Genomic DNA, 11,937 nt, shown 5'->3' with positions numbered 1-11,937 from the left:
GATCACCTCAGTCTATTGATTTGAAAAGCTTGAAAGTTTGCAAGAACTTGACAATACCTCCAACAGATCCGACCGTTGCTGCTATTGAGGTTAGTAAACAACACATACTAAGAGTTTGCATCCACACCCACTTGAATGAGAAAATGGGTATTTTTTCCTTTTCAATACGCATCTTGATAGGAAAATATACCGTCAGGGGCCAGAATGAAAGAGCTCCAATTAGTCCCACAATATCATTGAAAACATCATAGCTATGACTGTGGTTATTATAACATACGTCGTTCTCCATATCATCCGGAAGAGGGTGAATCTATAAACACCATAACCAGGTACGTTAATGGCATATTCATGGTTAACCAATCCGGTATTCGGCCACCTATGCCTCGTAGAACTTTCCATAAAACCAAAGACTGGTTGACCACATATCTGTAGAAGATTAATGCATGAGAACGAATTATTTAGGAAGCAAAATTGTCATACACAGCATGTGATTTCATGCATACAAAAAAAAAAAAAAAAAAAAAACAGAGACTAGCTCTCTTCATAAGACTTCTAATTTCTGTCTTATAAGAAAAAACTTTACATTACTTAAGTTTTTTTTTTTTTTTTTTTACAACCATGTGCTATATTAATAAAATTACAGCAAAACAATGGTAAAAAAAAAACTATAGTTTGAATCCCATTGTTCATCAAGTTATGCATACAGCGAAGACATTTACATATGTTCGTAATCAAAAGAAATAAAGCCAGTTATAACTGCTACCCATAGCTTTGAAGTTAAACAAATATATGAAATAAAGCCCCATCTTTAGTTTGAACCTTTCAATAAAAACAGTCAATAAAGAGACCTCTAGTTTCAAACCTATAATCCATCATGTTATGCATATAACAAGAACTTTTACCAATACTGATAGTTAGAAGAAATAAGGCCTACTAATACTGATATCCATTGTTAAGAAATTAAACAAACAAATCACATTCATTGTTTACCTGGTAAGCTCCCATGAGATGAATCACAACAAAAATATTAGCGAGGTCAATGAGCCAAAATGGCTCAAAGAAACCAAATCCAGCTAATATATTGCCTGGTGCTTTATCACCAAATGCTGCATATCCTAGCAACCCACATGACATATAAAATAGGGTGGATATAGATATTCCAGCCAAAGAAGCTTGTTTCATTACTCTATTCTCAGGTTTGGATGACCCTAGAGTGTCCTGCAAATTAATCAAAGTACAAAATTTAACAAATCAAAACTCAATTACTTTTCTGTGATGCATATTGCAACATACTACATGGATATGGTTATTGATGCAAATGCTCAGTCACAACAGTACCTGAATTTCAATAAGCACATCTGAAAAACCATAAGCAAATGCTAAGTTCCCAAGGGCTGTAAATGTAGTCCATAAATTGTTGGTATTTGACTTATCTCCATCGATGAACACTTCGGTCAAGCTAGTCTTAACATGTGGTCGTCCTTCGAAATGGAAGCCGAAAATTATATCAGTCGATGGTTTGAAATAATAGAAATTGATATAAAATATGTTACATTGCAAACTTTTAAGGACTATTTTTTATTGCATTCAAGAATCAAAGTCAAACTGTGATCGTTTACATCTCCTATCAGTATGGATTTATATGATTGGTCTACGCCAGGTTTTGATGATATGGGGTCAGTTTCATTTATTAATGAGTTGATTAACGTAGAACTAGATTTCAAGTGAAGTATGATGGACAAAAATTTTAACTTTTCATTCCTTCAAATCATAATTGTAGTTAACCAAATAGTGAATATGTACTTGAATAAAGTTGAAACCCATCTCAGATTCCATTACCTGAAAATCAAACACCTCCTAAACCTGAAAATCGAACATCCAACTAAACCTTTCAGTCAATTTTGGAGAACAAGTTTTAATCCTTTTCATTTAGACGTGATACATCTTTGGGTAAGATTATTCTTTTTATCCTAGCACATATTTCTTTATTCCAATCTTATTTACCTTCAATGCGATCATAACCTCTATAGTTACCAAATAGACACAACGTAGATAACATACTAAATTTCTTTTTCTATTATGTAAGATACTAGATAGCATGTGACGCTCTTTGTATGTTTAAGTTTAAACTTGGTAGAAGCTAATTCAATTTTACAAACTTGCAAATTACTCTCAAAATCAAAAAACAAAAAAAAAAGGAAATAATATTTCTGAGGTTTCAAAAACAAATGATTATGAACTATTTTTGAAACGAACGGTTTGCAGTAATAAGAACACGGCTTTACTTCAGACATTAGAATTTCATAAAGTAATAGGATGTTATCTTCGTTGACCATACATTACTAACAAGTAGAAAACAGCAATGATAATAATGGAGCTTTTTGTTCCAGACTTGAGAATTAATTTTGAGATTCAAACACTGATTACGGATTGAATCTAACAGAGTATGCACTAAGGAAAATGCTAAAGGATATAGCTTACTAGGCAAAAGTTTCATATGGAAAATCAGTGATTTTGATATATTAGAAGCAAGGCTTGTCAGTGGCTTGATGTTTGAATTTGGTTCAAGCACAAATGGAGAATATATTGGTTTCAAATTCCACTAGTTGAAAAAAGAAAATGCACCACAACCTTACAAAATGCATAAATTCAGATCTTGACCATAGTCTATTCAACCTTTGTCAATTCAAGAGAACCTTATACATATCACGTAAAATTTATATACATTATTGGCCGTATTTTCAAGTTTTTCCATTTTTTAAATTTGTATACCACCTAAAAATTTTAATCCTAACTATCTGTTAGCTCAAGCCTGCCAAGTAGATATTATACATAATCACAGACAAATTCAAATACTTTGGTTTAATTTAAGAAATTACTGACCTGCAACTTTAGCCACTGAGAGTCCAAGGCCAATGAAAGCATGGCAACAACACATCACTGTTGTATGTAGGGACAGCATCGACAACTCTTGAATATTTGGAATTTGTATAACCCCAAAAATGATGATGAAGGGATTGATCGTGGTATGACAACCAAAAGAATGACCATGCTTGTGAAAGCAATATGATCTTTTAATAGCCCTAAGGAAAGAAAAAGTATGTTAATCTGCATATACAACTAGGATGATGCTTGAAGGAGAAAAGTATAACTAGTGTAATTTGTAGCAAAAATACATTCTTGGTGTACTTACACCATACTGTTGGCCGATGTGATGATGTAACCAGTAGTAAATCCAACAAGATTGCCATACTGAGCAATTCCACTGAGTTTGTTATATCTTCCGCCTGTGCATGTACGAAAGCGGTAGTGACTAATCTTGTGCGTTAAAATATCAACTTTTGTAAGCCAAACCTTTAGCTGTAGCTAGAGGTGGCAAAATGGGCGGGATGGGCGGGATTTGCTTGGGTTTGAGATAGAACCGAGTTATATGGGTTTGGGCCCAACCTTACCCATATGTGTTTTGGGACTAACTTGGGCGGGATCACTTTAGGATGGGTTTAGATTGATCCCGCCCAATACCCAAATCCATTTTCTACATATTTTTTTTCCTTTAATTCATTTTTTTATTTTTTATATAATTTTAATATTTTTGATTTATTAAATTTCTTTTAGTTTTATTAAATAAACATGCAAGTGCTTTATACTCAAGATTCCCACCAAAAATTGGATTAACAAATAAAGGAAAAGATAGATATACAACCATATTCCAACATATATCAAGATGGCCAAGGTCCTTAGGATGTTAAATATTTATCCTCATCATTGTCCAAGGATGACAGGTCTAAACTGACTAAAATGCTGGAAATTCTTGTGGATAATGACTGGTATGACCATAAAAATTGTTAAAGATAATTTTTGAATCTAAGACTCCGTTTGGATTGGCTATTTTTTCAAAAAATAAGTTTTTCAAATACAATGTTACAGTAATATACAATAACTCAAGAAACATCCCATCCATATTAGTATATCAAATATTTCAAAAAAATTTTATAGTAAAAATTTTTCATATACACTACTACAATAAAATATTTCAAAAACACTCCCAAAAAACAGCTAATCCAAATGGAGCCCTTGCTATTTGAGCCCAATGGGTACCCAAGTATTTCCCACCCTTTCCCATTCATTAATGGGTATAGTTGGGATGTGTCCCAACTTAAACCCAATACCAAATTATAATACCCATCCCGCCCAAAGTTCCTTTGGGCATGGGTAGCCCATTGGGATTTGGGACAAATTGCCAGCTCTAGCTGTAGCTTTAGGAATGACAAGGATTTCAGCAAAGTAAAGGCACTTTTTTTTTTAAACTGAAATGATTTCCATTGGATGAAGTTGTATCTTGAAAAGCAAAAGTATAACATGTATTGATTATTTTGGCTCTCGGGGAAAAAAAATTCTTACTGTTGCTTTATAACCACAACCACCAATTTGGTTCTCCGACAAACTTGATGAGGCCACTCCTGTGCTTTCAGAGACTCTGCTTAGCCCCTATGTTTTTTTCACTTGCTTGCATCTAAAGTTAAGAGTTGTTTATATCCTATTTCAATCGACATATGAAAACTTCATTTTTGTTCCATCACCTGCCGTTTGTAGCTTATATCTAACCTGAACTTTTTACTGACTACAGTCATACTGGCCCAAAAGTCAACTGATAGGAGGTTCATCCAGTCTTGCTTTTCTGCTAAGAGGATCGGACTAGTTTCTCCATTTTCTTCCAAAAATTTAAGAAAATTTCTTGGCATAACTTTATGTAGGAGCTCAAGGGAAACTTGGGAGTAATATTTGCTATTAGAATTTTCTTTCAACTTTTCTTGGTCGACTTTTTTGACAGGTCAGTGTAAGTTTTAGAAATTAAATAGGTGTTAGGTGAAACTGTTTGAAACCTCCTTGAAGTTTCTGAAATTATCCCTTATTTTCACGTCCAATTGTAATAGATCGCTCGATAAACACGTTAGAAAACTTCACAAAAATGTACACTAGCACTTTTTGAAAATATCTATCTAGTTCTATAAACATTACTCTACCTTTATATGCATTAGGACATTCATTCGGAATCCAAAGACTTTTGTCTTATTTATTATTTATAAGTCATGCTTATGGTTTTAAAACAATTAAACACTGGCATAACAATAGTTTGAGGTGCTTCAATCAAGTGTTTTGAATTTTCATAGTAGGAAACTAAAATGAAATAAATAACAACATCAAAATTGTGAGCATCAAATCCATGGTATGCGGTGCAAGTCAAACTAAGGAGAAATATTGTTCGCGGTGGGAGTCGGAAGCTAATGTAGGTTCATTCAAAAGTAATATACAGTTATGATAATATAATACGGTAATAATTATGTTTAGATTTTACATTTTGTATTAAAAAGGTAGTTTTATGATAATCAATTTCAACTGATTATGTATTTAGCTCACGGTACTCTAAGGATAACACTAATTTTCATGTCATTCCTATAGTGCAGCAAGGATGGAAATAATAATTCTTTCAACCATTCATGATTTCTGTCAAGTGTGATAACATATCATCACTTGAAATTTATTTTTTCCTAATGGCAAGAGGCTATATGAGGTTTTTTTTTTTCATAATAACAAGTTAGTTACTAGAAAGGTTATATGAGAAGAACTTACCAAGATTTACTTTGACGACATCCATGTAGGTATAGTTTCTTCTGCCCGATACCGGATCTGGGGATCGATAAAAATCTGCCAGAATAGTTGATGCGAACAATGTGATTAGAGAAAAGCTAATCAATGCCATAGGTCCTGCAATCCAACCTAATTGAGAGATCGCCCACGGCAATGACAAAACCCCTGAACCAACTACAGTAGTGATAATATGAGCACTCGCGGTATAAAATGTTCCTTCACCATAAAAAAAAAAAGGGCAAATTACATTTTAGCCCCCTGTGGTTTTCGAAAAAACCACATAACCCCCCCATCGTTCAAAAAGCTATACATAAACCCCCTGTGGTTTGGGTTGAACTGGCAAATAGACGGAAAGCATCCACCGTAACGATTCGTGGGCAAAACGCGCCTGTTCTTCTGGTAGCAGTAGGAAACATACCCATATTACCCCTGACCAATTTGACGTACCCAATAAAGCCTAGATGGGTGCTCCTCATCTCTTTCCATCTTCCGAAATACTTTGTAGCTGACTTTGCACTGAATGTTGGTGAAGGAACCCAAGATAGAGAACGAAGGAAATCTGAAGGTGAGTTCTAACATCAAGGTGCAGTCTTTTCCTTTCCTGAAATATGACTTGAATGGATTATTAATTTTTTTTCAATAAACTATAGATGTCATGCTCAAGCAGTGCTGGTGGAAGTACTGAAGATCTAAGGTACCAATACCTATTTTGTTCATGTGGGAGAAAAGCAGCGGTAAAAATTGTTGAATCTGACAAACCTTCAAAAGGAAAGCAAAAGAAAGTATCTCAATTAATTTAAGGGATAATTTCAGAAACCTCCCCTGAGAGTTGGACGGGTAACTAGTGTGTCAGAGAGTTGCCATAATCTCCTTAAACCCGCATGCGGGTTTAAAGAGTATTCGGATATTCTCATATGCACCTATGCAAATCGAACCAACCGGATATCTTATCCGTATCCCATTTTTTAAAATAAAAATCTTATAAATTTGAAAAATAAAATCAAATTTAGATGTATTAGGGTTTTAAAAATATTATATAAGTGATAAAAATTTTATAAATTGTAAAAATAAAATCAAATTTAAATAATTAAATGTTATATTTGCATAAGAAATAATACAATAATCATAATAATGATAATACAATAATATTGGTGTAATAAAACTGCCATTAATTTAAATATTTACTTATAATGCCCAAAGAGCCTAATTACCAATTTTTTCTTCTCGCGCTCAAATATAACATTAACCCGCATGCGAGCTAACCTTGAAATAGAAAAAACACAGAATCCCGCTTGCTTGCTTGTAAGCAAACATGTACCACATTGCTCTGAAATTATCCTTCGTTCTCTATCTTGGGTTCCTTCACCAACATTCAGTGCAAAGTCAGCTACAAAGTATTTCGGAAGATGGAAAGAGATGAGGAGCACCCATCTAGGCTTTATTGGGTACGTCAAATTGGTCAGGGGTAATATGGGTATGTTTCCTACTGCTACCAGAAGAACAGGCGCGTTTTGCCCACGAATCGTTACGGTGGGTGCTTTCCGTCTATTTGCCAGTTCAACCCAAACCACAGGGGGTTTATGTATAGCTTTTTGAACGATGGGGGGTTATGTGGTTTTTGCGAAAACCACAAGGGGCTAAAATGTAATTTGCCCAAAAAAAAAAAAGGGTTAATTAACTTAGGAGGTGAAATTAAGTAGCTACCCTTTGGGGTATAAAATTCAATTCAAATATCCACCAAACCTGTTCGTTTTGGGCGCCCATCATCGTCCGTTCCATTGGTACTGTCAGCGGGGTGCTCTTCTCAGTTCATCCATGGCTACAAAACTTAAGTGGTGATCGCTGAAAGAAAACCAAACCAACCAGCGATTGCTAGAGAGTAGATATGAGAGGAAAGTGGATTTTCGTGTGTGATCGCTTGAAAGAAAGTGAACCACTACTACTTGGTGGAGAGTAAGTAAGAGAGAAAGTGGATTTTTGTGCGATTGATTGCTCAAGACTAGGAGAGGACTGTAGATTTCCTGCCCTTGTCCCGGTGTTCTCCAGCATAGAGTAATGTGTGCAGAGTGCAATTCAAGTGCAGTACATAATATGTGCATGCCCGCCAAGGAATCTGTTCCTTATAACTAGGAGAAAATTCCGCCCATCGAAAATCGTCCAGGCTAGGCTAGAGTTTGTTTGTTGTTTATATGAAGTTCTTCTCTTACAGACGTCAAATTGAAATCATCTTGGGTAGCTACGACTACTTTCACCTAGTGGTACGTGTGTGCAAATTTAACCAAATCAATAGAGAGAGAGAGAGAGGGAGAACGAAAAGAAGAGAAAAGTTGAAGAGGGATAAGGGAATTATTGTGTATTGTATGTATTCATTGGCTGTTTAATATCAAAGCTAGAGGTGTCAAAATATGTGATTCATTGTATTGTGTATTGCATTCATTGTATTTGGATGGATTATAAATAGATAATGGGTATAATTAGCTCAACCTATTTGTGCCCATTTAATAAGTGGATCGAATGAGTCAACCAATTATATCTATTTAATAAATAAGTATAGATATATCCAATTACCTATTTATGACTTGCTTGAAATTCTTCTTTCTCTCTCTTTTTTTTTTAATTTTGTTGGGATGTTGTTTGATAAGAAATAATGATAATGCAAATATTAGTTTGTTGTAGAGAAAGAGAAGAAGTTGTATGACATGATCAGCACCTGTGTTTGAGTTATTAAAATAAAAAAAACTTAGTTATTGGTTAAGTTAATCGAAAGAGTAGAAAATGAATAATAAAATTAACACTAAAATGCTTATAATCCTCATTTATATATTGTATCTATTGAACAAGCACTAGAATGATAAGTCCAAAGATGATTACCTACTAAAGTACAATTTATTGGGAAAATCATGACTTGGCTGGCGTTACAATTAATATAGGTTGCCGAAAAAAGACTCATACAAGCCTTTGATTGTTAACTTTGCTCATCACTAATATTTCCTCACAGTCCAAGAAAGTGGATTAATGTTCAATATTTACATCGTATAAATCAGAGAACCATGAGGGCAGGAAACGTTGCTGGGGCTTTAAAGTCATTGTCAAAACAGGATACACTCTCATGTCTAGAAAGTAATCTGAAATTGGTGATCTTATATTGCATTACGGAATGCAAGTAAAGATTCAAACAAACAGTATAATGATATATCCATAGATGATTTACCAAACTAAAGTATAATTTATTGGAAAAATTGTAAATTCCAGCTTGTAATAGCGAGAACTCAAAAACAAATCAATTACAGTAAAAAGCTAAGATAATTATACAGTATATATGCCCATAAAATGATGAAATTACTAAAGGTGAATCCAAGTATCAAAAAATTGCTAAACATATTCTATTATGCCACATTTGAGAGATGTAAATAGCAGTTCAGTTGGTACCTTATTCGTAGACGTAAATGGATAGCTGAAAAAATGTATCTGACCCAAATTGCTGAGTAGTTTACTTTGCAATGTTATCCGTCAAACCTGTCAATGAGGATGAGTAGAAATGTCATGCAAACCCAAAGAAGTGTACATAATTGAGATACTACAACTTGTGTGTATTCTGAAAATTTGGAAGCCAAAGACAAATTGAAACTTGTAAGGGCTCACACGAGACAGAATGCACATATTTGTTCTTCTGATTTGTTTCTTAAAGTCTATTTAACTTCAGTCTTAGATGCTTCGGAGATGAACCTTGACAGGGTGTAGTTGGCTTCTTTGCATGATTATTATTTCAATATAGTTGATTGAAGAGCGGGTGCGACCGGTGTGGGGAGGGGTGCGAAGGATGTGAGGAGGGGGGAAGGGTAAAAAATGAAAACAAAAAAATATTGAACAGCTGGTTCTGTGCCAAGAAATGCAATATAAAGTTTACCTGCACATCTCAAATCAATAGTTTTTGTTGAGTTTGGGCTTTTCATCTAACTCACTATCTGTTTCCGTTTCTTTATCAATGGCATCAATGGCTTAAATTATCATCTTTATACTCTATTGTATAGGGATGGCAACGGGGCGGGGTTGGGGCGGGGGACCCCTCCCCCGCCCCCCGCCCCGTTGCCTATTAGTTCCCCCCGTCCCCCGCCCTGCCCCGCCTTGCCCCGCTTCTCTCACGGGGGCACCCGCGGGGTTAATAAAATTTTATTATATAATTTTATTATAATTAAATTTTAATAAATAATCAAGTACTAAAATATCAACATATCACCAAATTATTATTCATTGTAATTTTACAATTGAAACTCATAAAAACAATCAAACAGAAGTTATTTGAATACAATCCAATATGATGAAATAAATATAACTAAAATAGTCAAGTTTTCACTTTTAGTACAAATGCAATCACTAATTCTTTATTGTGTTTGTGCTTTTTTTTGAGAAAAAAATGTTATTCTATTAAGTGTAATTAGAAATTTAGTATAAATGTATTAGTAAATTTAGTATAACTAATTAATAAATTCTATTAGTAGACATGTATAATTATTCATATAATTGATAATATCAATTATATTACATAAACTAATATACATTATATAATACATCTAACTAATAATATCATTATCATAAGTTTATAACTAATTAACTTACATATTATATATAATTATATTTTTTTTTTTGCGGGTGGCGGGGCGGGGGATGGGGCGGGGGTATACTCCCCCACCCCCCCCCGTTTCTAAGCGGGGGGAAAAAATTCCGCCCCCGCCCCAACCCCCGCCCCGAGAGCCCCCCGCGGGGCCGGTGCCCGCGGGCCCCCGCCCCCATTGCCATCCCTAATTAAAGCTAAAAAGAAATAGTGATTATTCAGGTTAATAGTAAACTATTATATTTACATACATAAGAATCTTTCTACAAATGCTTTCACACTAATACTTTATGATTTAACAGCATTAATCATCGTAGTTCTTCATACTAATACTTTATGATTCAATAGCATTAATCATCGTAGTTCTTCATGATATTTGTTATTATCATTGAGCTAATACATGAAAAATTACACAAAGAGAGTGAGGAATTTTTTATAAGGGAAAAATATCAATACAAATCAAGCTTAAAAAATCGAACTTTTTATAAGGAAAAAAGACAAAAAATATGAAATTATAACTCATATTCTTTTGAATATTCAGTTCAACAATAGATGGGAAAATAAAGGAAATTCAAAAAATAAATCATAAAAGTCTGTGACAGTGGAGGAGGTTCTATTTGGAAAGTGACATTGGTAACAAGGTTGTAGACAGCAGTGGGTCATCACTTACCGTCAGATGTTTGGGTTGTACCCACATTTTTTTTGTTTCCTTCTATTGTTGTATGGAGAAGATAATTCAGACTGTAACATTTCAGAGTGTGCAATCAGAAAATTCATGTGACAAAAGCATATGAGAAGCACCACATAATTTACTGACATGGTGAGCATAATTCAGCTCCAGCAAAGCCCAACAGTCCCACCCAAAAGTATGAAATGACCAAAAAGGACACCTACTAAAGGTATCAATAGGGGACCAATTGTACTGTTACTAAACCCATTCGCACTTTTATTCTCTTAGGATAGGATATACATCAACATATGACACGTGTTAAAATGACCACATCAACCATGGTATTGGTTTATCACCTTTCCCTCAACCTAAAACAAGGAATTTTCCCTATGGTTTTGGACATGAAAAATTGAAAAATGACCAATATATATATATAAATTCATATGATTGTAATAGTTGATTTTTCATGATAAATGATGGTTAGAAAATATGAAATTGTCATGTGTTTATGTTTGATTTTGAAACTAGGAATTTTGATAAGAAATGGATTCATCATTTTTTTAAGTAAAAATAAAAAGAATGGGGTAACAACCAATGTGGTTGGCACAATCTTCCCAGTGTCAATCTGGTGGTTGAGAATAAAGCATGACTAATGCAGCTATTATTGCTATTAATTTCACCATCGGTAGTACATTGAAGTCATTAGCAATCATTGTTGCTATTGAAATTTATATTGAAACTTACTTCTCACCTGCACGTGTACAATCGTTCACAAGTACAACGAATATGAGGTGTCAATCTATCAGAGAAAGAAAGTCAAGCACCAAAATGTCTCAAATTACAACATTATTTAGACTTCATTTCATCACTAGAGAATAGAAGAAATTAAGTTGGCAAACTAATTAAAAAATTAAAGTTAAATAGAAGCTTATCAATTTCTAACTAGTTCTAGGTTTTGGGTTTCTTCAGTTGACTTAGCCAATAATCTTGTTTTGGTTATCTAATT

At 34.1% G+C, this 11,937-nt stretch overlaps 1 pseudogene; it reads right to left on the bottom strand.

Annotated features, from left to right (window-relative positions):
• Positions 1 to 7: 7 nt before the first annotated feature.
• Positions 8 to 9,602, bottom strand: LOC113769178 (annotated as a pseudogene).
• Between the last annotated feature and the right edge of the window lie 2,335 nt (positions 9,603 to 11,937).

This window comes from Coffea eugenioides, chromosome 4 (genome assembly GCF_003713205.1).
Source record: "Coffea eugenioides isolate CCC68of chromosome 4, Ceug_1.0, whole genome shotgun sequence".
Classification (NCBI taxonomy): Eukaryota; Viridiplantae; Streptophyta; class Magnoliopsida; order Gentianales; family Rubiaceae; genus Coffea; species Coffea eugenioides.
This window is presented reverse-complemented; position numbering and strand designations above follow the sequence as displayed.